Raw genomic sequence first — 25,336 nt, 5'->3', positions numbered from 1 at the left:
CAGTAGATGCTCCCAGGAAACATCTAGAAATTTAGTCCTATGCTTCTGCTACCAAGCTACTAATCATGAAGGAAAGCTGGTGTTGCTTTGAGCAGAGAAAAATATCACTACTCTCTGCCTTGACCCATGCATTTGCTGCTGTTTGGGTGTCTGATGCATCTTCAAGGGTCTGTTGTTGGGAAGATGTAACCATCCCTCACTCTCTGCTCTCCTTCCCTTGCCTGAGAGCTTTCCACCTCCCAAGCAGTTCAGCAAGATGTGCTACCCAAAAGGTGAGAAAACAGTTCTTGGTTAAGAAATAAATGATCTGAGCTGCTGAAAAAGTTAAAGCTCCTTTATATGTTCTAGCAGCTGACACAGGAATAGCAGTAAAAAAAAAAAAAAAAAGGTAATTATTAAAAGGTAATTAAAATACTTTTGTCCAAACTTGACATCCATAAATCCATGGGCCCCGATGGGATGTACCCACGAGTGCTGAGGGAGCTGGCGGATGTTATCGCTAGGCCACTCTCCATCATCTTGGAAAGGTCCTGGAGATCAGGAGAGGTGCCTGAGGACTGGAAGAAAGCCAATGTCACCCCAGTCTTCCAAAAGGGCAAGAAGGAGGAGGCAGGAAGCTCCAGGCCTGTCAGCCTCACCTCCCTCCCTGGAAAGGTGATGGAACAGCTCATGCTGGAGGTCATCACTAAGCATCTGGAGGACAAGAAGGTGATCAGGAGTAGTCAGCATGGATTCAGCAAAGGGAAATCGTGCTTGACCAATCTGACAGCCTTCTCTGATGGAATGACTGGCTGGGTAGATGAGGGCAGAGCAGTGGATGTTGTCTGCCTGGACTTCAGCAAGGCTTTTGACACTCCCTTCCATCACAACCTTGTAGGTAAGCTCAGGAAGTGTGGGCTAGATGAGTGGATGGTGAGGTGGCTTGAGAACTGGCTGGATGGCCGAGCTCAGAGGGTTGTGGTGAATGGCGCAGAGTCTAGTTGGAGGCCTGTGGCTAGTGGTGTCCCCCAGGGGTCAATACTGGGTCCAGTCTTGTTCAATGTATTCATCAACGACCTGGAGGAAAGGACAGAGTGCACCCTCAGCAAGTTTGCTGATGATACTAACCTGGGGGGAGAGGCTAACACACCAGAAGACTGTGCTGCCATTCAGAGGGACGGGGACAGGCTGGAGAGGTGGGCGGAGAGGAACCTCCTGAAGTTCAACAAAGGCAAGTGCAAGGTCCTGCACCTAGGCAGGAATAATCCCATGCACCAGGACAGGCTGGGGGCTGACCTGCTGGAAAGTAGCTCTGCAGAGAAGGACCTGGGAGTGCTGGTGGACAAGTTAAACATGAGCCAGCAGTGTGCCCTTGTGGCCAAGAAGGCCAATGGTATCCTGGGGTGCATTAGGCAGAGTGTTGCCAGGAGGTGGAGGGAGGTGATCCTGCCCCTCTCCTCAGCCCTGGGGAGGCCTCACCTGGAGTACTGGGTCCAGTTCTGGGCTCCCCAGTCCAAGAGAGACATGGCACTACTGGAGAGAGTCCAGCAGAGGGCTACCAAGATGATTAGAGGGCTGGAGCACCTCTCCTATGAAGAAAGACTGCAAGAGCTGGGCCTGTTCAGCCTGGAGAAGAGAAGATTGAGAGGGGATCTCATCAACGTGTACAAGTATCTGAAGGGGGAGTGTCAAGAGGATGAGGCCAGCCTCTTCTCCGTGGTGCCCAGCAACAGGACAAGAGGCAATGGGCACAAACTGAACCACAGGAAGTTCCATCTGAACCTGAGGAAAAACTTCTTCGCTGTGAGGGTGACAGAGCATTGGAGCAGGTTGCCCAGAGAGGTAGTGGAGTCTCCTTTGCTGGAGATATTCAAAACCCGCCTGGATGTGATCCTGGGCAATCTGCTCTAGGTGACCCTGCTTGAGCAGGGAGGTTGGACTAGATGATCTCCAGAGGTCCCTTCCAACCTCAACCATTCTGTGATTCTGTGATTACAATCTAGATATATTTGTCATGTATAAACTAATACAAATAATTTCATACAAAATTAGTATTGCTAAAGAGGAATGTATTGTAAAAATATACTAAGGATTTTAAAAAAATAGAATATGATTGAACACTGAAAGACATTTCAGAATAAAAGCTTCACTTTAGGTCAAATCAACCTTTCTATTACCTAACAGGTCTTGTAATTCTGAATCTTCTTTCCTCCTGTGGGTGGACTCCCTGATATCTGTGTGGTTTAGCTGTGGTGTTCAATATGTTATGATGGACGTATTTCCCTGGGGATGCCTGTCCAAAAGGCCCATATTGAAGCTCTTCAGAGGTGCAGTCCTGAAAAATGCAGATTAATGCTTTTCTAAAGCAATGCAAAACAGAATTTTTTATTTCCATGGAATGAGGTAGAATATTTTAACTGAGATCCAAGTAGTGTGATACAAAATGTTAAAAAATAACATTTTATAAATGTTATTTTCCTGATGTTGTAGTTTCTTTAAATCAGTTAAATTGAAAATTTACAGACCTTTTTAATTGTCAGAAATGACATTTTGTATGAGAAGATACTACCCATGGAAAATTCTCATCAAACTTTTATTCAAATCCCTGACTAGGTTTACAGGGCAAACATTAATTCTTAGAATGGAACCATTCATATTTAGATAAGAAAATAGGTTAACAGTACTATGTTACAATTTAAATAAAATTATATTTTTGTGATTTGCAGTGATACTTTACACTTCTGTATCATTTTCTCCTTTTAAACAAAATTTTTAGCTTGGAATATAGTCCGAGAAATAGTCATTTACATTAAATACACTTAATGTTAGGTAATGTTATTGCTTATAATACAGAATTTTATGTCAAGTGGAAGATGTTAGCAAATACTTAATTACAGAATTCACACCTCTGCTACTGGGGTTAAACACAACAAAATTATACTGTGTTCATTTAGCTTTTATGGACAGGATGTAACAGCTTTTGTGATGTTCTTGTATCAGTTTCTGTAATTTCTCCATTTAAACTGCACTAAAAACTAACAATAAAATTGAAAAGTGTTTCTTTCATGTTCTGATTTTGCCTCTAATCTGTGTTTGAATTCATTGGAGTACTATCTGATCAGTTGTCTTTGCTTTTTTATAATAGCAGCATCTGGGCTTCTTTGAACTTGCCAAATTGTTTTTATTTTCTGTAGTTCTGTTTAAAGAAATAATTGAAAAACAGAAATGAACCTTACAATCTCAAGAAAATTTATCCTTGATAGCAAGAGTTGCTTGTAACTTCCTCACTGGTATTCACAGATAGGGTTTTACAAGATTTTGTACCCCATCTTGGGAAGAAGAACAGCTCTGCTTTCATTTTACAAGCAACGACATAGCCGTGTCTACAAAGTCAATGGCTAAATCATCTTTCCAAGTTCAAGTTATGGCGAAACTTTGTGTTTTGAAGAAAACTGTTACCATTCTCACGAACTAAGAGACTCCATTCAGAATCATTCATCTCTATTTAACATGCAAGTTATCATAGGTTTCTGTTTGGAAATCCCAAGAAGTATCCTTTCAGCTTGGAAAAGGCCAGTCATAGAAAAAGAGGCTGGAGTATCATGCTGAAAGCTTACTGACAGAAGAAAAGTCGGTGTAGTTTAGGCTGCTGAAGGGGCTGCTGTCTTTTGAGCTGTAAGGTTGACACATGGGAAAGGTGGTCCCATGCTGGTACTGGGGAAATAATCTGTAGCCAAAGAAAACGTTTTCATTTGGATACAACGCCTCAATTTTATGGGCAAAACAGAGTTATTTTCAAATTTGCTATTAACACAGAATGTAAATGTGTATTCGTACAACTTACACCTTCAGAAAATCCAGAAATGTATTTTATACTCTCTGTTATTCTCTGACAATTCCCTGTCCACTTGTTATACGTGTGTAACTACTATCCAGTTTGAATTTTTATTTGCTTTGGGTAAACACTGACTGATTGAGTTTTCTTCTCGTCTTCTCCTGTGATGGACTTCACAGCTAAGAAGGAAATTGGCAGCAGGTGCAAGACCATTCAGAAATTACGTAGAGGCAATTTTTTTTCCCTAACTTAGTAGCAGGAATAATTTCTTCCTCAGTTTTCTTTCATTCTTTTGATAATATAGTTTGAAATAGTTGCTCCTCTTAAAGGTTTAATTTTGGCTTGTTTGAAATACTAGTGTGCAAAAACACTGCCACTCTGGACTATTTTTTCCAAGACTTACAATAAAAACAAAATGGAAGCAGCCTAGAGGCTTAAGTAATAGTGCATTCTGAACTAAAAGAAGGATTTAAAGAAAAAGTACCTCATGACATCCATCAGTAACCAAATCCTATTATTTTTAAAGACTGGACAGCTCTCAAATCTTCCATGACCAGAAACCCTAACCATCCTAAATCAACTCTTGTTTTAAATGTATTTCCTAAAACACTATTTCTTCAAACTGATTACAGTACTGGAGCATGCCTGAGCTATTCCAGTAACTTATTTGGAAAAGAAATGTGAGAATCATCAAGAAAATTGTGCTTCTTTTTTATCACCAGCATTTAGGGTGCTATCTTTAAAGCTAAGAATTGCTGAACAACTAGGAGGCTGCCAGAGAAGAAAACTAATCTGACTGCAGGGGGCAAAGGAAGTGATGTCTGATGTGAGGAAGCTTACTGTTATAAAAGCAGAATTTACTAGACTCTGATGTCATTTCTTCTACCCCATTATATCTAGATGGCCTTCTAAGATCAGTCTTTCATTGTGATAGGCACTGTGCAAACAGCAAGAGACACCTTCTCACTTAAATACTTTCTCATTTAAATAGATAACAAAAACAAAATTTTGTCAAGTTCACAGAGCAGGCCAGGGCACTCAAGAGCAGAGTCCTTCTCTCTCCTGTCTGCTTGACAGCTGCACTGCTCTTTCTAGCCATCTCATCTCATCTTTAGCTTGAGCATGTTTTAAATTACATTTTGCTTTGTTACAATTAAAATCTTGTTTCCAGGCCAAGAGGAAACCCACCATATATACATAAGTAAGAATTTATTGCTAGTATAATGGAAATCTTAGCAGTCTAATTCAAGAATCATCATTAGTCTAGATCTAATTATTACAGAAAAACAAAGATTAATAGTGAAGTTTGAGTACTTTTATACAGAAAAATTTGCAACAGTAGTAGCAATACAATTACAATTGTAACACATACACCACTTAGCTTCTGCCCCTTTTCCTGGTGTTATGCTCACCCTTCCACTGCTCCTCTGGGTGCTACGGTTGATGGTTTCATGAAAGGGTTATTGATAGGGGCTGGGTTTATAGCCATGGTGTCGTCAGCCCTAAGCCTGTACCCCAACTCTCGTCACCTCATACCCATATTCCTCTATGCCGCGTCTTGTGCTCCACTTCTCAAGGTCTCTGCTATCGTATCAGGCCTGTATTTCTCTATACTACATCATTGTGTTAGAGTCATAAATATCTCATTCTACATAGAATAACTGCTTGTTACTGCTATCTATCTGTATAGAACTGCGGTTCTACAACACAAAGATAAAAGTAAAACAAATTAGCTATAGACATGTGGTCAATTAGAAATTGCTGTCACAGCTAAACCAAATTAAAAAAACCCATAGGCAGGTCAAGAGGATTTCAGACAAAGCAGGTCTGAGAGGCCTCAGTCCTGAGGCCTCCTGAACTCAGCTCAAAGCTTATGGCTTCTTATTAACAGTGGCAATACCATATTAAAGAGCTACAAGGTTACACTTTTGCTTTCTTACTCCTGTTGGACCACTATGCCATCACCAACATCACCAATATATTCATAGCACGAAACATTGCCATGTTCAAATCTGATGAGACAGAATGCAAGCTGACCTGTGAGAGACAGTTTCAACTGCATTAACTCTGTTCTTTTGTTTTGTAAGATAGATGAATTGAAGAAACATCAGTGGCCACATTTCAATTCCAAGACAACTTCCTAAAATGTCCTAGCCAATTTGCTGTGTAAGAAGACTCTAGCATGTCCCCAATCAAGGACAAGCACGTATCTCTTCAGCCATAGGATTATGGCCAGAGGTTTCCCAGCTGTGATATTTTGAACATTCATAGCACTCTTGTAGGCAAGAGAAATGAGAGCCTAGTGGCAATGGTAGCAACATCCCCCACATCTTGGGACTTCTGTGCATTGCCTTTTATATATGTCCCATAGAGTAAGTCTGAACATGGAGCTACTATCCATCAGCCATACTTGCTTCTTGTACTTGCGTGAAATAACAGTGCCAGTGCAAAGATCTTCATGTCCAACTGAGGAGGATGTAGCTAAAGTCTCAAACGTAGTAAGATCATGGGCTTGTAAGGCAGAGTGCCTTAAGTGAGTGAGGTGAAGGAAGGCGCCGTAATGGTGATGAGATGCTAAAGGAGTAGAGTGTAAACTGGGATGGGCAGAGAAGAAGGGGCTGGGTTAGGAACTCAAAAGTGGAAGAGACAAGACTAGAATATACCGAGCAGGGCAAACACAGGACAGGGGAGATCAGCAGCACGTCCATCTGCCCTGTAACAGAGCCCCAGGTTCCTGAATTGCACCTCTCCTGCTGACGAACTACTGAAAAAAACACAAGCAAATGATTAGTTTTGTCACTTCTCCAGTTTTGCTCCACATTTAGGATGAAAAATTTTGAAAGCTGTTGCTTACCTGGTTACCTTTAATGATATGGGCTTCAGACTTGCAGGTGACCTATGTAGATAACAAGAAAATGCCAAGGTGGAGCTTCTGTTTGCTTGTTTCTACCAGACTTGGGAAATAATGTACATACATTGTTGCAAAGGCATATATTCAAAAATGAGGAAATGATTGAATGAATGATACTCTACAACTCTCTCTACATATATACATTATACCTAGCACTACATAGTGTGCAGTCATGAAATCAAAGGTTATATCACTATGTCCAGGTAATTGTAAGGAAGCAGAACTGAAGTTGCATGAACAGTCTTCTTTCAGACTTACCGATACTTAAATTACTTTGCTCTTGTAGTCCTCATAATCTACCTTTATGTTCAGTAATATACCAATGCGCCTGTATTAGTAAAGCAACTGCAGCATCAAGTTCTTCAGTTAAAACTGTTTGTAAGATGTGATTTATATTGAAAAAAATCATTTGCATCATTGATTTGCCTGCTGCACGATCTTTAAGCCTCCTTTTAAGTTTTTTGTATTTTGGTATCATTGAAATATTAAAGATTGGCTTTAATACTGTTGGAGTATTTTCCAACATAACAATTGCAGAAAATTACAAACCACTTTCATGTTATAGTGTGTGTTGGATATGGCAGTGTTTATAACGTCACGATAGTCTGCTGACAATAGTAAACAACTATAATAGAGGTAACATGCTGCTTTTCAGACATATCCATTGGCCAGACCCTTGTATTCACTAAGAACCTTGTTAGAAGCTCTACAGCATATCAGAAATTTATAATTCTTTAGTTGCCATGTGCTGAACACTTTTTCAGTGAACTAACAAACCTACTTCTTTTGCAGAACATGCACTGTACCTGAATTAAAGCCCACCTTCTCATACTTTTTCCTCATGTATTACTTCTCCTTCTCAGTTGACTGAAGGATAGCATTTGGCTCTGCCTGTACTTCCCTTATTCCTTCCCTAACTTTTCCAGAATGCAGGAATGGCATCTGCAGCAGTGTGCTGTTTTCTTGTTCTTTGATATCAGCAGTGACAAAAATTGAGTTTACCCCAACGAAGGCAAAAACTAAAAAGTAATGACTTGTACACAAAATTTCAATTTATTTCCTGTGATACCTGTGATACCTACTCCTATGTTAGAGGTATCATTTCATGCTCTTGGCTGCTGTTTTTTCTCCACCAATGGATGATTGTAGATGATTTTTTTCACTATTAGTTAGCTATCTTTAATTTTAGATAGAGGCTGGTTGGTGAAAAGGAGATTTAACGAAAACCTTCCTGAAAAATGACTGTAGCAATCCGCAGAAATACAGTTTGTCTTTCACAAGCCCCAAACACTATATGATGTAAGGCACATTCATTATCAGTCAAGTGTGAAGAAATTAAGGCTGAGGCACAGAAAAGTAGGTATCAGAGTCATGACAGCAATAGCCGTGACAGCAACAGCCAAGATAATTTACTAAATTAAGGCACCTAAATGTTGAAAACAGCAGACCGATGTTTCCGGTTATAATTAAGTATCCTATTCTCCCCTGGTACCTGCTGTCATTATGAGAGCACAGATGGTAAAAACATGTACTCTTCACATTTGCTGTGTTCATTCACAAGGGTGTTAGTTAAGAAAACAGTGTTAGTCTAAACATCATAGCTTCATTTATTCTCTTTTTCACTAGTTTTTTCATTTTTCAGTATTAACTAAATAAATCTGGATTTGCAGTTACTAAAATGTTCCATACACTTTCTAATGATGGAAAGTACATGATGGCTGCTTTGCAGACATTGTAGTCTATTACTGAACAAGGTAATTAAAATTACAAACTTTAAAAACACATGTAATTTACTCGATGACTCCCTAGAGTCATTACAGCCATTGTGTAAGTGTGTTATTATAGGGTTATTAAATATGTGATCTTTACCTGATCATCTCAAATTACTCTTTCATTGACAAGTAAAGTTTGCTACTGCAAGATTCACTCACTGAGACTATTTTATGACTCACTGACTCTGTAGATGCTAGTAGCTACAAAAGAGACTTGTGGTTCAAGTTAACAACAAGAGTGCAGTATCTTTTTATTAGTCATGTAGGAGATGGATAAGTGCTGAAGGCTCTGCAACTTTTACTTAGCATACTATGCACAGATTTTCTTAAGCACTTGATACCTACAGAAGGCACTGTTTGTATTTAAATATAAACTAGAAATTAACTGAAGGCACATGTATTTGAAATCCTCATTATAATCATGTTTTTCTAAGTCTCTGTTTTATGAGGTAGCAGGTAGGTGCTCAACCCATATTACATTCTACTCAGTTTATTGCCTCCTTCTATTTGCCTTCCCTGTTTTGTGTTTGTGTGTTTATCCTAATCAGCTCTTTCTTCTTCAACCTACTCCTCAGTTTTATCTCCTGCAGACTGATAAGCTATTAATTGGAAATCATTAACCTAGATTTGAATTCAATTACAGTCTTTCAATTTCTACACTAAATACTGACAAATACTTTGACCGCAGTTTAACTTTTATCTTCCCCCTCTGAGTTTTCACTTGTTTTATTGCCCAAGCTGCATGAGGGTTTTTTGACCAGATCTTGCCCACTCTTTTTTTTTGTAAATTTTTATTACATGCTGTCCAATTTACAGGCTTTACACATCTGTTACCCAATTTTTATGGCTTTTCACAGTTTATAAAGACTTTGTAGAGGTATTCTAATGAAAATGAGAAATGTTCACAGGTAATAGGACTTGATTTCTTATTTAGTTCTTGAAATCAGTCTTACAGTCTGCTTTGCCTTGGATATGTACTTTACTATACTGTCAACACACCGACATCCACTCCTGAGCATAGGCGAACTAGCTGCAGAAACCTAATGCAACACAACTCATTTTGAATTAGAATCAATTTTATCTATTATTTCATGCCTTCTCCGCTATTTACAGAATAACATTCAAATGTAGTACAGTCCTTAAAGGCAAGAATAGTTGCTCCACCGAGTCCAGTGCCACGACCAGAGCAGTAGCCAGTAGCAGCAGCTGCTCTAGGAAGAGTAGAACTGGGCAAACATACCGCCACACTTTCCTAGCCTACTCTCTCAGCCTGCAGCCGAGCCAGCTGTGCTGTTTTTGTTATTTGACAGCATTTGGTCTCTTGCATTTGGTCAATGTCTCTATTGAGGATGCTTTCATCGGATAAATCTTATCGACATTCCTAACATCCTGGGCAAGGTGTTCCACAGTTTACTTAGGCACTGTACAAAAAATTCCCTTTTCTGTTTGTAGTGGATATCCAACCTCATCATTTGGTTTACTTCTCCAGTTTCAGTATTATAAAAACCAGTTGGCATTAAATATGCAACAATTGCACAACTGCTTTCACCTTGTCATTCATGCTTTTGAGTCTCCTTTTTTAAATTTTTATCTCCCATAAATATCCTTTTTCCAAATTGGAGAGTTCTTAACTATTGAGTTGTCTCTTGCTCCAATTCTTCAGCCCTTTATACATTTTCTGTTTGTGCTGTCCATAGTTTTTTCTATACTAGACATAAATACATCACAGAAAAATTGCAGCAACCTAAAGATATTATTTATTTTCATTTTGTTCCTCAGAGCTTTCCTAAACACTTAGGAATTAGATACTCCTTAGAATACTGAAAAATGAATGTAGGCCAAATTTAATTTTGCTGTAAATGAAATGGAGCTCTGAATTTGCCTTACTATATGCAAAGAATACATTCTAGTTTGTAATATATAACATATATATATATTAGGAAACAGCATTTTGATTAGTGAATTGATTAATCACATGAAGCAAACTGATGAGAAGTTAGCATGAACTTGTGGACATTTGTTAACAGTGGAATTCAAATTTACCTTGGCTACACGGCAACTCAGTGTTGGTAAATATATGTAAATAAATCAATTACAGCAGAAATGCTGACTCACAAACAGAAGTTACACAGCATATTACGCCAACAGTGCCAACACCACATTGTTCACTGTTTCACGCAATCTTGTGTCGTGGGAACCCTATTCATTTGGAAACCTGGTGCTTGTGGAGAGAAAGATGAGCTGCCAAATGACATTTCCAACTTTCACCACAGGTTATCAACAGAGAGACTCTGAGACCATGAAAAACTCCACAGATTTTCCTTCAGACGCACAAGGCTTTGTAGCTAGCATGCAGCTTTATCATTCAAATAACCCTGAGGACTGGTGTTTTTGATAAATCGAAGCTTTGTTCTCTATTGTCTGTGGCTTGTGTCCTTCCATTCTCAGTCTCAGGAGCAGCAGCTGAGAGAAAGGAGGTCACTGAAGCCCCTTAATTACAGCAACTGGAACTGCAGCACTTTAAGGCTCCCAAAATAGCAAAGCTTACAGAAAAACATTAGCAGCATGAAACTACAAAATATTGGAAACAGCTAGCCTGACAATGATTCGGTAAGGGTAAACAAAAACTAGACAACTTTACGCATACACAAAATGTTAGACTGCAGATAGTTCTGTAATTAACAGTAGAAATAATCTGCCTCTTATTGGTAATGTTGTTTCCAGATCAAACCTTTGAGGACGAGCCATCTTCTTTAAAATTAAGGATTATTGTCACTTGCATTGTACCATTATTGCTCGTTGTTATCGTAGCAAAGGGAGTTGCATTCTGGAGCTTCCTGTCTCTCATGGAAACCCAAAGCAGTACAACTGTTTGCAAAATCAGACCCCCAGCGATGTTAGACTTGCATGTGAGACCAACCAAGCAAAAACAACAGAAGCTTAAACAGAAGTCCTCCTGTTTTGCTTTGCTTTTTAGGTCAAAGTAACCTAAATCCTTATGTATTTCAAACGAGCCCTATAGTACAACATCACATCAAACCAAAGGAAATAATGAAATGGCTTAATGTGATTTCACTGAACAAAAATCAAAATCAGTACAAGCTGTGCATAGTTTTGAATGTAGAATGAATCCACACTTGATGGGTTTTGTTTTTAAGCTGTAGTGAAGGACACCAACAAAATTGAACTTGGCCATATTTGAAGAGAGTAGACCACTAAGGAGAACTTGGGTGTTGAGGCACTTTTCCCCTGTGATTAACTTTTGAGCGACTGCCTTGGCATAGTGTTAATAGGAACAGTTCTGCTGTGATTGTTATTATTGTAGAAGAGCTAGTGGAGCTCCTGTGGTAATTAGAAATCCTATGGCACCTATTAAAAGCACAGGAACATTCACATCAGTGCTCCATTCAAACTCCTATTTAGATGATTGCTGTTAGCTCTATTTTGACCTTCTGCTATTTCAGCTGGCTTTCATATTCCTCATGTAACCCTCCTAAACTCTAGCAGGATCGTTACAGTTGTGATCCAGTCACTGGTCAGGTGCTGCTTACCTGAAAGTCGTAGAAACCACCTTTTCTTAGGAAAGGCTCAGTCGCTATTTCCAAACTCTTCACTTTTCAGAATTCCTGCCTCCAAGCTTCCTCAGGGAGTCACTTTTAAAAATTAATCATTATATTTGAACACTGGCCACTATCTCAGGCCCCCTAAATCCTGCACCAGCAGGAGCAAACCTGCCGGGCGCAGTGGTGAGGGAAGAGCAGCCGCCTTGGGGCACGCCGGGGCTCTCTGGCACACTGGCTCCCTGTGCCCTGTGATGCAGCTGAGCTGCCTGCTGATATCAGATATGCATGTGGCGTCCGGCCTCCGCAGCACACTCGGTGCGTGCCCTCTCCAGCTGGTCGGAAGGCGTCTCCAGCTTGGGGAACAAGGACGCGGTGCTCTTCCTCCTCCGAGCAGTTGAAAATAGTTAATTAATTAATTGGGAGAAAATGAAAAGAAGAAAGGGGATCTAAATAAACTAATGAAATGGCTATTGGGCTCATTACACTTCCAAAACAGTAAATTGCATTACAGCTGCTGTATCTTAACAGATCAAACCTCACTTCCTGACGAAGGCGTCCTCTCTGAAGTGAGCCCCCTCAGCAGCAAGCTGCGCGTGCCTGAATGCCTGCTACTGCTACAGTGCTAAATGCACCGACTACCGGCTGTGGGTGGCAATGCTGCCAGGCCCCCGGGCTGGGCTGCGTTAGGACTTTTCGTGGTAATGTAGCATGCTCAGTCATAGCCAGAGCAACCCACCCCCGTGCAGTAATTCAGAATCAACAGTACAACATTTAAAGAGAACAAGACCTTTCACAAGAAGTTGAAGATGGGCTTCTTTTAGGCCCCCTAACAGTCTGAGCATGAAGGTATCAGTTACATTTTTAAGATACGAAGAATACACCCCCAGACATCCAAAAAGCACCGCTCTGCTACTGTGTATCAGCTGAACATTTTGGGGAGGGGGATAAAACCCACCCTTTCCTGGGCATCAAATGTGGCAGGCAGTTACTAGCGCTGTCTCCTCAGAGGAGTCAGCCGCATCCTGCACATCGACTTGCACAAATAATTTTGGTCCTCTAAAGGTGGGAAGGTCGGCAATAACAGTTAAAAGGGATCACAGCACACAGGTTTACCGTCAGTGTGTTATGCACACAAACACACCCACGCACACACAAACACATTCTAACTGTGACACATTGAGGTTGTTGCTTGGGGGTCAGCCTTCAAGTTGCCACAGCTCTACGTCAAACTGAGAGCACCAAACTACAAACGACTCCTCGCAGGAGCTGGCGAAAAGAAAAACATTAATACTGTTTCAGCTTCTTTAAAGATAGACATCTACTTTGGAGAACAAATTAAAAACTTAGGGCTTGTACAGTGAGAAAACAACTCCATCCTCCCATGAAACTAGCAAGAAACTCATCTCTCTCTTATTCAAGGTGCCTTTGTTCTTCCAAGGAGCCTTCTCCTGCAGGACCTGCTGTATTCCTGGCTGCAGATGAGCTTTCCCAGGTTTGCTGCTTTACGTTGAGGTAGGGAGCTCTGTGTTGCATGTCCAAGCACATCTGGCCGACCATTTAAAAGCATTAAATCCAGGTCCACATTTCCCCAGAAGCTGCATCCCTCATTTTTATTCTCAGGCTATGAAGTCTTACTCCGCATTGAACAAGCAAAATGTCAAAGGTGGGAAGGACACATTAGTTAATTAGAGAGCTAAAATAACATTAGCTTGATTCTGTCTGGGGTGTCTTTGAGACCATTAGCCAGCATTATCTTTCTAGAGGTCTGTGAACGTTTTACTTACCAAAATAATTCTAGGTCTCTTGCTTAAGATTAATATATACTAATTTTTTTGTAAGAAGTGCTTTATCAAATATAGGTAATTAGATTTAAAGGAGAAGAAAGTGGATAAAGTGTAACAGTCTGTAATACAAAGGACATCAGTCCTCATCATCTCACATGCACTTCATCTCTTAACCAAACTGTGAGCAACTTCTGTCCAGCGATAATGCATGTCAGACTGCCTGAATGGTCCAATTCCACTTCTGATCAGGCCAGCACAAACAACCACCCTGTTCACAGACAGGGAACAACCAAAGTTTAATACCATAACAGAAGTATGATCCCTTAAAAGAGTAATTGGGCTGTGAGACCTTCTTGAGGGAGCATCGGAGGAAGGAGCCTGCAGGTCTAATTCGACACCCCTGGTCAGAGCTACAGCCTGCCCCGGGTTTTAAAAGTATTGACAGAAAACATGTAAGGGCTCCCAGGGCAGAGCAGTGTCCAGCTTGTGGGTTTAATTGCTTGTGTAGGATGTTGTTTTCACTCCTGCTGAATGGCCAAGGGAAAACTGGGCCTGGATTCCTCCCGCCATTTGGTAAAGATTTTAATTTAGGTTTTAGAGGATAAAAGGGATTGAAATATCACTGCTTCCTTTTGAAATGGTATGGCCAGAAACCCTCATGATGTAAACAGAACATATTTTTCCATAACTGCTCCATGGCTCATAAATTATACTTGAATTTCATATGTCATGCAAAGGATTACACAGTCCAGTACGGAGCAAACAGCACGTAACTGAAAGAAAGGCTTAGGAATTTGTTCTTGGATCCTCTGGATACTATTTCATCTCAGAGACATAAACTGTGCAGACCTCTAACTACGCTCTGTGCTCCACAGCATGCGGTGGTGAATATCTGCATATTATTTCTTAATATCTTATCTGCATATTATTTCTTAATATCTTACACCGAAAAAATAACATGAGCAAATTGTTTTGGGAACAGCAATTTGGCTGGATTGCATATATTTATAGAATTAAGTATTCTATTATTTAAACAGACACCTGTAGCTGCATTAGTGATTCAAGATTAGATGTATAAAGAAATAATCTTTGCTGCAGCAATGCTTTTCTCTAGTATATTTTTAGATACTGTTTTGGTAATTAAAAACTTTAGGAGCAGTTCATTGCAGAATAGTAAAAACATGTTAAAATCCATTAACATAGATTGAATATATTCATGAAATGCTTCTTTGGTGCAATATTGAAACTCACTTCACGTTTTTTTTCTCCTTTTTAGTGAGAAATTGTTGCATTGTAAAGATAAAATAAATTGAGTAAATTGTGAATAAAACACAGTATAAATGAAAACAGTTTTTTTAAACCAAATCAAGCAGGCTTTTTATTTATGCAGCAAATTTCATCTAATTAAAAAAAACCTGTGCCATTCTTAACTGTTAGGGAAAAATCCCAGCAACACAGCAGATGCAAGCTAGATAAACTTATATTCCCACAAAAGTATCTGGGAAGCTGCTGTTGTAAATCCTTGTGCCACTAAAAAGCTCTCAAATTAGGAAATAGGGAATCTACACAACATAATTCAGTGATATTTTTTATGTAACTCATTTCTTTCACTGCTAGTTTAATGTACATTTTATAAGTCAGCTTTTTCTCTTGCTTGTGAACAGGCAGGAACACATGAATGAGGAAATGTTCCTCGGAGAGTGAATGCTGAAGGTAAAATATAGTGGTACCTAATAATAACATGAAAATACAGGTATAGGAAGGAAGGAAGGTCACTGTAATCAAGACACTGTCATATTGTACTCTGAATGTTCAGACAACCTCCCCAGTTTTTAACAAGTAGGCATGGTCTCGTTAAAAATCAGAGTCAATTACTGTATACATCACAACCAAAAGATACATAAAATTAAGTTGTGAAAACCAATTACAAATTCTTAAATGTCAGCTGTTTTGTTTTTCTCCAAACTCAGGATCATTCGTATAACAAACTTGGAATTATGCTGACAAATTCCTTTGGAAATCTTTTCCAGCAATCTGCAATGTTATATTTGTTTTTCGTGACATGTTACATAGCCATTAAAATGAAAATTCGAAGCTCAAAGGGCAGACTAATCTATCCTAGCAATTTGGTATATGCTATATGAAACTTAATGAGTGCAGACCTACACTACTATAAATATGTTATTATTAAGGTCAAATATAATTGATACGAAATCCAGGTGAATAAGTGCAATTTCTGTCTACTGAGGATGTAGATAGCTTTTCTTTTTTTGCATAAAACTGCTTGATTTCCTTGCTAGGCTCTTTGTCTCCAAACCTTTCACATTAATATGTAGCCTTCCTCCTCAGTGTTTCTGAATTTTTTCTTCCTTTTCGTTAAGGAAGAAAAAATTCAGTGATGACAGTGTTTCAGTGACGACAGCTCTCCTAGCTGAGGTAGCTGAGATTTCTCTTTGGAGACGGGTCTTTCCTTCTGGCAGCACTGGTGAACCAGTCAGTCTGCATACAATACAGGAAGCTAGAATCAGAAGGTGTGGATGTGTTTATGCAGAGATTTGCCGCCCCAGGATCTAGCTGTCCTACAACTGTTTTTCTGCTATGCAAAACATGATTTATGTCCCTGCTACTGCTGGGCGCCACGAGAAGAGTCTGGCCTCATCCTCTTGACACCCTCCCTTCAGATACCTGTGCACATTGATCAGATCCCCCCTCAGTCTTCTCTTCTCCAGGCTGAACAGGCCCAGCTCGCTCAGCCTTTCCTCATAGGAGAGATGCTCCAGTCCCCTCATCATCTTAGTAGCCTTTTGCTGGACTTGCTCAAGTATGCCCATACCTCTTTTATGCTGGGGAGCCCAGACCTAAACTGCCTACAGCCTTGTTTTACTTGTGTGTCAAATGGATTTGTCTTTCCTCCCTGATATCAATGTCTTATGTGTTCATTTGTGGGATGGCAAAGATTTAATTAAAGGACTTGGCTTTACTAAAAGAGTTAAACTGTAGATCTAATATTGTATTGCACAAATAAACGAAGCTCAAAGTCAAGCAGCCTCTGGGATTTCTTTAAAACTTTTATAACTGTATGAAATGATTAAACTATAGAACTAACAGCTTTGTTTCAAAACACTCATGAAACCTCACTTGTTGCCCCTAATAAAAGGAACAGGTAAATCACTTTTTATTTTGGATAAAATCATACCTGTCGTCAGTTTAAAAGGCACAGTTGGCCTGCTGAATTCTGGAAGTCATGGTAACAGGAATACTGAGATGCTTCAGAAAGGTTAGAATTAAATTTTCTGAAAGAAAGATGCTGAAAATGAACAGTGTTGTCCAGCGCTGTGACTTAAGAGTCTAAGCTTTCCATTAGTAAGCATATCCATTACAAATCCCCCTTTTTTCATTAGCCGATCATCCATGAATCAATATTTGTTGTTCATGAGATCTTGTTGAATACACAGGACAGACATTTTATTAGTTCTTTAAATTCAGTATATTTATGCTCTGCTGTTGGCGTTATCTGGTTGCTCACCTATGGCATTTTTTCTTTTTTTCTTGATGATATATTTGTCAAACATATAAGTCATACATTTCTAGTAGGAGTTTCTGGTGACTAAACATCAGATTAAAATTGAATTTTGAAGATTGCCTGTTGTTTTTCAGCCTGCTGACAGAGAACACCGGGGGATCTGTGGACTAAATTAAAGGAGTCTTTGAAAGGTAACTAAGAAAGGCAAATCTATTTCTAGTAAATTTATCATTGGAAGCTTGTTAGGTAGGGGTCCATAAATTTTGTTTTATTTTTTAAAGAAAGAAAATCTATGGCCTAAATATTCTCAAAGAATGACATGGCAACCAAATCCATAACTGATAGGTCTTCATACTTCCATTCATGGAACTGTTTGAAAAGCAGGTTAGGGATTTTGTTTATTTTACTGCTGAATTTCCCTTTGTCAATAGATGCAATGTATTTAAACTTGTTTTAACACTTTAAAGAAATGACTTCTTGCCTACTTAATGTGCTCAAAATACATTTGCAAGAGATTCTCATTTCTTGAAACCAAAATTGCTTCTTATAGAAGGCCTTCCCCTTTCTATTGTGTCTGAACTTGATGCTTACTATTCTTTCCCAGTATAAGTTGGTAAATTTTATTTGTTCCTTTACAAATGCAGTCATGGAGATAATGGCAATGAAAAATACTTAACTCAGTGCCAGTAGGGTTTCTGAAAAGTTTTCATTAACTAAATGTTTATTGTATTGTGTGAACAAAAGAAAAGCATATGAGGACCAGTAAGGCACTAAATATAGTTAACTACCAGTGGAAAAGTATTACAAGGAAGAGTGATTTTCACAGTGATAACTTAACAGTGACCCCACACTTTCTTCCAAGGTTTCAGCCATAAGACATTTAATCAAATATACCTAGAGAAAGTAACTTCAGCAGTAGCAAGAATAGATCAAATTTTACTAATCGTTAGTCATTACATTTTTACAGCTGTATGTTTATATTATTGGCAGTATGAAAGGAAGCTGATTAGCTAAGTATTGATTTAATAACCCTTTTTTGTAAAAGAAAAAAAATGCTTCTTTTGAAATACTGTATAAGTAGCAGTCCTAAGTATATCACTTTGAACAGCTCATGCAAGCAAGCGACTGTACAAACGTAAACAAGTGGCCAGCATGGCAATTTTCCTTCAGCAAAATCCCCAAAGCAAGCTATAACCTAACGCAACGGAAAAAGCAAAAAGCTGAGAGAAGGTATATGTCATTGCAGGAATACATCCTAACTCTAAAAGATACCTCTATAAAAGCAGAATTCAGGTAAACAGGACCTCCAAGAAATCTCTGCCCTGCCTTGATAACCAAACAGCACAGAGATAGTATTTACAACTAAAATTTGAGGCAAGGAAAGAAAGTGTTGAATGCAGAGTGCCAATAAAACTGTTTGAAACTGACACTAGAACTCTCCGATTGTGAACAGGAAAACTCCTGTGCATCGTAGCCTTCAAACTTGAGAAAGTAAAAACAAATTTCTTTTGTTTTTTTGGAAACTTCAGATATATGAATTCACTAGACTTACCTTCTATTTGAGAAGACTTACTTTGGGTAGACTAAAGATTACTTCCTGCTGTTATCTTTGGAAAGGAGCTTTGTCATCACATCCATGCAAGCTGAAGCCCCAGCCAAACATGGCAAAAAAATCCCAAAGCTCACATTTACCGTCTTTTCAAGGAGACCGAGACAGCCAAATCTCATTTTTATTTCCTGAAATGGATTTGCAACAGTTTTGAAAACCTAACTACAGTAATGATTTTGAAACAATCATAAAGCCCATTGGTATTTCCTAGGATATCACACATATACTAGGTGAGATGTATGAGAGATATATCTGCAGTCCTTTTTCTTCCTCCTGCTACCTTTTATGTTTCAAAAGTAAATCTTCCATGAGGTTATTGTGGATATCTAAATGGATGGAGTATCACAATCACACCTCATATGAAATGAAGATAAGCGTGGTCCTCATTTATTTCACCATCTACACAGTTTGGTTTCTGCTGGGCACAGCAAAAGGGGCAAGCATGAACTCCGTGTTCTGCAGTAAGACATACCGCAGTAGAATAAGCTTGCCAACATAAAAATAACATGTAAGGATGGATGACTAGCATTGTTTTAGGAGCCATCAACACAATGTAGACAGTGAAGGAAATATATAGAAGTGAACAGTCAGTCTATTAGTTTGTAGCTGTAATCTTAGAGCATGTCTCAGAGAAGGTGGCTTTAGCACTTACCCTCCCCTCAGTAGGCTTGGTGGTTTTGCTGAAGGACTCCCAAAGTTATGGCACTGTTTTCCACTTCAGTAATTAATCTGCTGTCACAAAGGTGAACTAGGTGAAAAATGTTTCCCAGCAGTTAAAAGTCCTATTTCCACTGATTTTGCAAAAAGTGAGGAGAGGTTTCATTTTGAACGCATATTGCTGTCAAGTGTATTACTGGGATGGGTAAAATTCTTAAGTAGAGGAGATCCTACCTAAGGGTCCAAACTTTTTCTAAGTAACACAGATTGTCAACTTGCTAGTCACGGCTGAGTTTTCTTTCTTAATGCAGAACAAGCTCCTGTAATCCCAGGCTGGACTTCTTACAGCAGCCTTCTGCCCTTAAGGGCTGTGTAACTGAACCTGGTGAGGTTAAAAATGCTTCTGCTGACAGCAATCCTGGAAAAAGGGCAGTCTGGGGTACCCTTCAGCTGCGTTGCTCTTGTTGTTGCAAGCAGCTTTGCCTGTCCAAGAAGCACTCGCTGGTGCGGCTGCTGCTGTTCCTTGCACTCACAGCTCCTCACTCAAAAGGAGATAAAAGAAAACCTGTACTTTTGCCATTTTTTTGTATCTGGATCATCTGATCATTGCTGCTGTTTCATTTCAGCCCTCCAGTATCCTATACTCCCATATAAATTATCTTTGCGTTTTCTAGCCCCATATTTTCTTTCAGACCATTGTAATCACTTCCAGGGATCCCATGAATCCACTGCCTTTTTAGCTGTGGGAATCTGCAGCTCTTTCCTCTCAGCGGGTATATGTGCTGATTTGAAATGCATCATGTGTCATCTGTCCTCAGCATTTCTTGAAGTACTGCCAGGACACCAATACCATAGTAGCTGGAGCAAGTAATGTGTCTTCATGGAAAGATGCTGGGGAATAGGGAGAAGTGTAATAAGACAGAAAATATGATAATTATTACTGAAGATTCAGGCTTAGGACAAAGAAGGAACGATTATTTAAGCTAAATGTTTGGAATTCTATTTAAAATACTCACAGCTGTTTCAAACTGTTCATGACCAATTTAAAAAAAGCTCATGATCCTGCTAACTTTATGCTACACGTGGAAGTTGTTCTAGGCATGATTCAAACCCCTGAAAATATGTGGAGTCAGCACTACATATTCTTGGACCATCAGCAAACCAATTTGAACTATAATTTTTATCTAACTGTTCAATAATAACCTTAGAGTAAACAGAAATAATTAAAAACAATAAGAACAAATCTTATACTTGCAACATATGAAATTCATTATGCCATTTTTGTAAAACATGATGAAACTTTATCCCTTTACCTTGCAGAAATTACTGCTTCCAGAATGCACTCTGATGAGAGCAGGGGATCACTTGGGAAATAAAATATTCTCTAGCCTTCATGAATTTTGCTACTTGTTTTCAAAAATAATGAAAAAATTAAAATAGAGATTTTAAAAACAAATGGCATACGAGTCATACGAGTCACATTTGCTAACTCCTTTTTAAAGTAACATTGATTTACTTCTTGCAAGTAGTAAATTGTGTAAAGCTGCCTACATATCACTGCACATTACCTAAGATCTAAATCCTTTCATTTTTACTGTACTGTGACATAGCACACTCAAGATAATGTTAACCAAGTATGCCACTCCAGTAATAGAAATAAAACAGTGGACAAGGGAATTCTCTTTTTGTTGTCCTTGCAGTATGCAAGATTCTGGCAGTAAGGAATCCTCTTTTTTTTAAAGGATGTATTATGCCTTCCTCCAAGCATCTAGTTACAGAACTGCCCCCAAAACTCAAATCAATTTTACTAACAAAGGAGAAGACACAGAAAAAGGATTTTAAAATAAGTAGTCAATAAAAGGTAAGAAGCAACTTTGAAGTGAAATAAAAAGCCAAAAGTATGTTAGATCTTCAAAACAAAATCAGCCCTCCTTTTCAATGAGTGAAAGTGAAAAGGATATTTGATCATTTCTACTATCCTTGAAGTACCCAGGCTGAAAGTAATGCTTTGCACTGTAATGCTTCGTTAGTTCAAAGCGCTGCGTAAACATTAGCTAATGAAATCTCACAGTATCTCTGCAAGGCGAGCTCAATTTCTCTTATATAGCAGGTAGGAAAATAGAGACACATTTTCTCATCCAAGGACATATTCTAAGACATGTACAGCACCTGAGCCTTTACTTTCTAGCCTGTGATCATTTCCTTTACCCTGCAGTAGTTTTTACTGTTCTTCAAATACGTATTAAGAATGCTTTAACTGTCAACAGATTAGCACTACAGCCAATGAAATTAAAACTTTCCCCTGTACAAATTAGGTTTTTATCAAAAGTATTATTTTTAATGTAGACCTATAATTGCAATAATTTAGAAGGTTTTGGTCCATTAAAATATATTATTTCTTTACTCAAGTACATTCAAAATAAAAAATGTAGGGTCATAGACAAAATACTTTGCTTTTATAATTTTTCTGTTACTGTTAAGTAGATATTCTGCATGACTATACTGAACAATGTGCTTCAGTCAGCAGTACATACGCAGATCACCTACAAGCATATAAGGTTCTAAATGTGTTAACCTAAGCTGAGTTGTCTCTGATTCTGAATCCAGGTTAGGGGCTGTAGGGATAAAAGCTTCTTCAAAGTTACAAACTTTCCAAGAAAGGAGCTCAGGATACAGCCCAGTTTTGCAGTTTCTACACATAGTTCAGTGAACTAGATTTTTAGAGCAAACTTAAACTCCACAGAAGTGGGACTGAATAAAAGTTTACTTTGGAGAATTTAGGTAGCTCAGTAACCTAAGGCATGGTTAATCCCGAGAAAGACTACAAAGATTATTTTTTCTCTTTTTTAATCTCTATTATATGAATATTTCAGATGATCAAATATTACTTTATTGAAAAGAACTGCTGTGTTTGCTCTATCTGTTGTAACAGTCATATCCTGAGTTATGTGCGTGTGGCCTCAGGCTTTATTGGGCAAACACATAGGTATCTCAGAGCTATGAGAGTGCAGGTCAGTTCCTCATCTGAAGGCACGACAGCATCAGCTTTGCCCCTTTCTCATCCAAGTTAATTTTTACAAAGGAGCTTTTCTATAATAATTATTCACATGGTCACCTGCAATGAATCACCACTTGCAATCAGTGCTCTTCTTGTCACTCCCTGGGGAAGGAGCAAGGACTGAATTAAGGTAACAGCAAAACCACACCTTGCACCTCTTAAGGAGCTTGCAAGTGCCAGGGTTAAGGCACAGGAGAGCATAAACGTGCACGGCCACCAGCAGCAGTCAGATGGGTACACAACTGGGTGGCTAGCGCTTTCCTTGAGCGAGAAACACGTTTGCCTAGTGACAAATCTTTACATGTATCCTGGTGTGATGTACAACAGTTATATTAAGCGCAGCCAATACACTCCAGCATCTTGCAGCTCTGGAAACTACTGCAGGATCCCACCCCCCGGTGGGCAATCAGAGGGCCGTGTCCTCCTTCATCATCCTCAGGCTCCGACAGGTGACGAAGGCCAACAACAGGCCACTTTCCTACTCGAGAGGAATCCCCGTACTCTGCTGTGCCATTCACAGTCTCATGTCACTGGCAGAAATAGAGTATGTCCCAGCCTTGGGGGCACATGCACATGCCCATGTGAGAGTCTCTGTGTTTAAGTATGTGAGTATGTGAGTATTCAAGTTTATATATTTATGCACACTTACATATACTTAAAAAAATAATAATACAATACTAACGGAGAATCGACAGTGAGTATCTACTGAAGTACTCTGGAGCATGCTAGATTCAAAAAAGTCACCCTTTTAAAACTAGTAGATATATAAAAAGGCCTGCGGGATTTTCTGAGAGAAACATCATTAAAGGCTAATTGGAAGTTGGAGCTGGAGACTGAAAAGAAAAGGAAGTAGCATTTCAGCATAGAGGACAGTCAAGAAAAGAAAAAGTATAGTGAAAAAAAAAACCTATAAAATATTGTCTTTCCTTGGGGCTCATCCAAGCTACCAGATATAAAGCATGTGCAATGTAGGTCGGAGTTCCTCAAAATGCAGAGTTATTTCTATCTTACTTAGCACTGTTTTTGTTATTTGCTTTATTTTGTTTTCCTTGCATTTCATCAGCAATTTTTTGCAAGTGGAACTGTTAAGAGATGCCATTGCACATAGAGATAAAAGTGGCCGGTGACATACCTATAAAAGCAGGCCTTTTAAGATAAATCAATCCTATGTAAATCTTAAAGACAGCTGTTATATGAAATTGGAAACGTATGAATAACAAAAACCCTGTATTTTTTAGAGAAAGAGAATAGGCATGCAATAGTGAATTAAAACATTAAAATTTTAATGCAGCTTTTTTGCAGTAAAAGATGAGGACCAAATCCAAAGCTGGGGGCGAGGTGGGGAATTCAGCAGCTCTGCTTTGCGAGGAGCTTTACCAGCCGATAGCATGTAAGGATCCGGCTCACGGACTGTATGCTACACCACCCCACACTTTCAGAGGCTGGCCCATTGCTGATCAAACTTAGCCTTGAAATACAAATGTTGTTTTGGTGTGGTTTACATATTTGTAGGACTCAGTAACTTCCCTAGGATGAGCCTTTAGAGCCCTTTGGAAACTGGCCGTGTGCACTGCCTCTTTTGGAGCGTCTAACCCCAGGGACTGCTGCAGGTGTGCACCTCCCTATCGCTCCCGCAGAATGTGAATGACTTCTGCTAGTTACCATGGGGACATGAGCAGGGACCACGAGATGCTTAGCAACAGCGTTCCTATTTTTTGCCTCTTCTGCTTTCATAACCAGGGAAGAGGACCTGCAACACGTACTAGATATTTTCCATTCTGTTGGTCTTTTCTCACGTGCGCACATACACAGAACATTTGCTCTCTTTTAGCTAACAAACACGTAATAGATACACATTGAATCTTTAAGGCTAAGCATGAAATCAGGTTACTATGTTTGCAGGTCCCTAAAGGAATAACGGAAAATGATTACAAGAACTATAACGCTTTTGAGATGCAAACTTCTTCAGCAATCTTGAGGGAATAAAAGCTGTCTGAATTATACTGCTTTTTAGCAAAATCAAGAAGAGTAAAATTTGCATAAAATTAAATATACATACACACACGTACCTTGGGAAAGAGATACATAATCTTTAAAAGAACAAGCACTAATCTACATTATTGTGGGATACATTAAACAAATGCCACTGGAATGAATCAGGAGTTATGGTTTTGATTTGAGTTTCTTTTCTAAAAAGAAATAGTACTCAAGTAATTTAAAAAATAGGCAGCTCAGCTTAGTATTTTAAGCTAAGATTAACCAACTGTGCTCCCCATATTCTTTTCTCTCTATCTTTTGAAACTTACTCTTGTCCCTTTCAGGCCATTTTGATGTCAGTGGTAATGAATTTCAGTATCGTTACAACTACAGTTTTCCAGGGAGATAAGTAATTAAGTAACATAACAGAAATCAGTGTTGCTTAGTCATATGCTATTTCTTTATTCCTCTACATAATCAGTATGAAAGAATCTTGATTTTATTAGATATCATTACAGGAGGCAGATCTAATTATATTCTCAAAAGCTGAAGACAATGAAGACTTAAACTCTGATACTTGCACAATTCAAACTGTCAGGCTGCCACAGCTTTCTGTTTGTGGTCTCTTCTCCACTGGATCTTCAGATGAAGAAATGCTCTGTCATTAC

At 39.0% G+C, this 25,336-nt stretch overlaps 1 long non-coding RNA gene across 1 annotated transcript in view; it reads right to left on the bottom strand.

Annotated features, from left to right (window-relative positions):
• Positions 1–25,336, bottom strand: part of LOC138061930 (uncharacterized) — a 70,537-nt gene that overhangs the window by 14,790 nt on the left and 30,411 nt on the right. The window contains exons 2-3 of the long non-coding RNA XR_011135931.1: positions 6,669–6,710; positions 6,478–6,578 (exon numbers count right to left, since the gene is read on the bottom strand). This is a non-coding gene — a long non-coding RNA (uncharacterized lncRNA). The remainder of the gene's footprint in view (positions 1–6,477; positions 6,579–6,668; positions 6,711–25,336) is intronic.

This window comes from Struthio camelus, chromosome 1 (assembly GCF_040807025.1).
Source record: "Struthio camelus isolate bStrCam1 chromosome 1, bStrCam1.hap1, whole genome shotgun sequence".
NCBI lineage: Eukaryota > Metazoa > Chordata > Aves > Struthioniformes > Struthionidae > Struthio > Struthio camelus.
The sequence above is the reverse complement of the archived record's forward strand: the minus strand, read 5'-3'. Positions and strand labels throughout refer to the sequence as shown.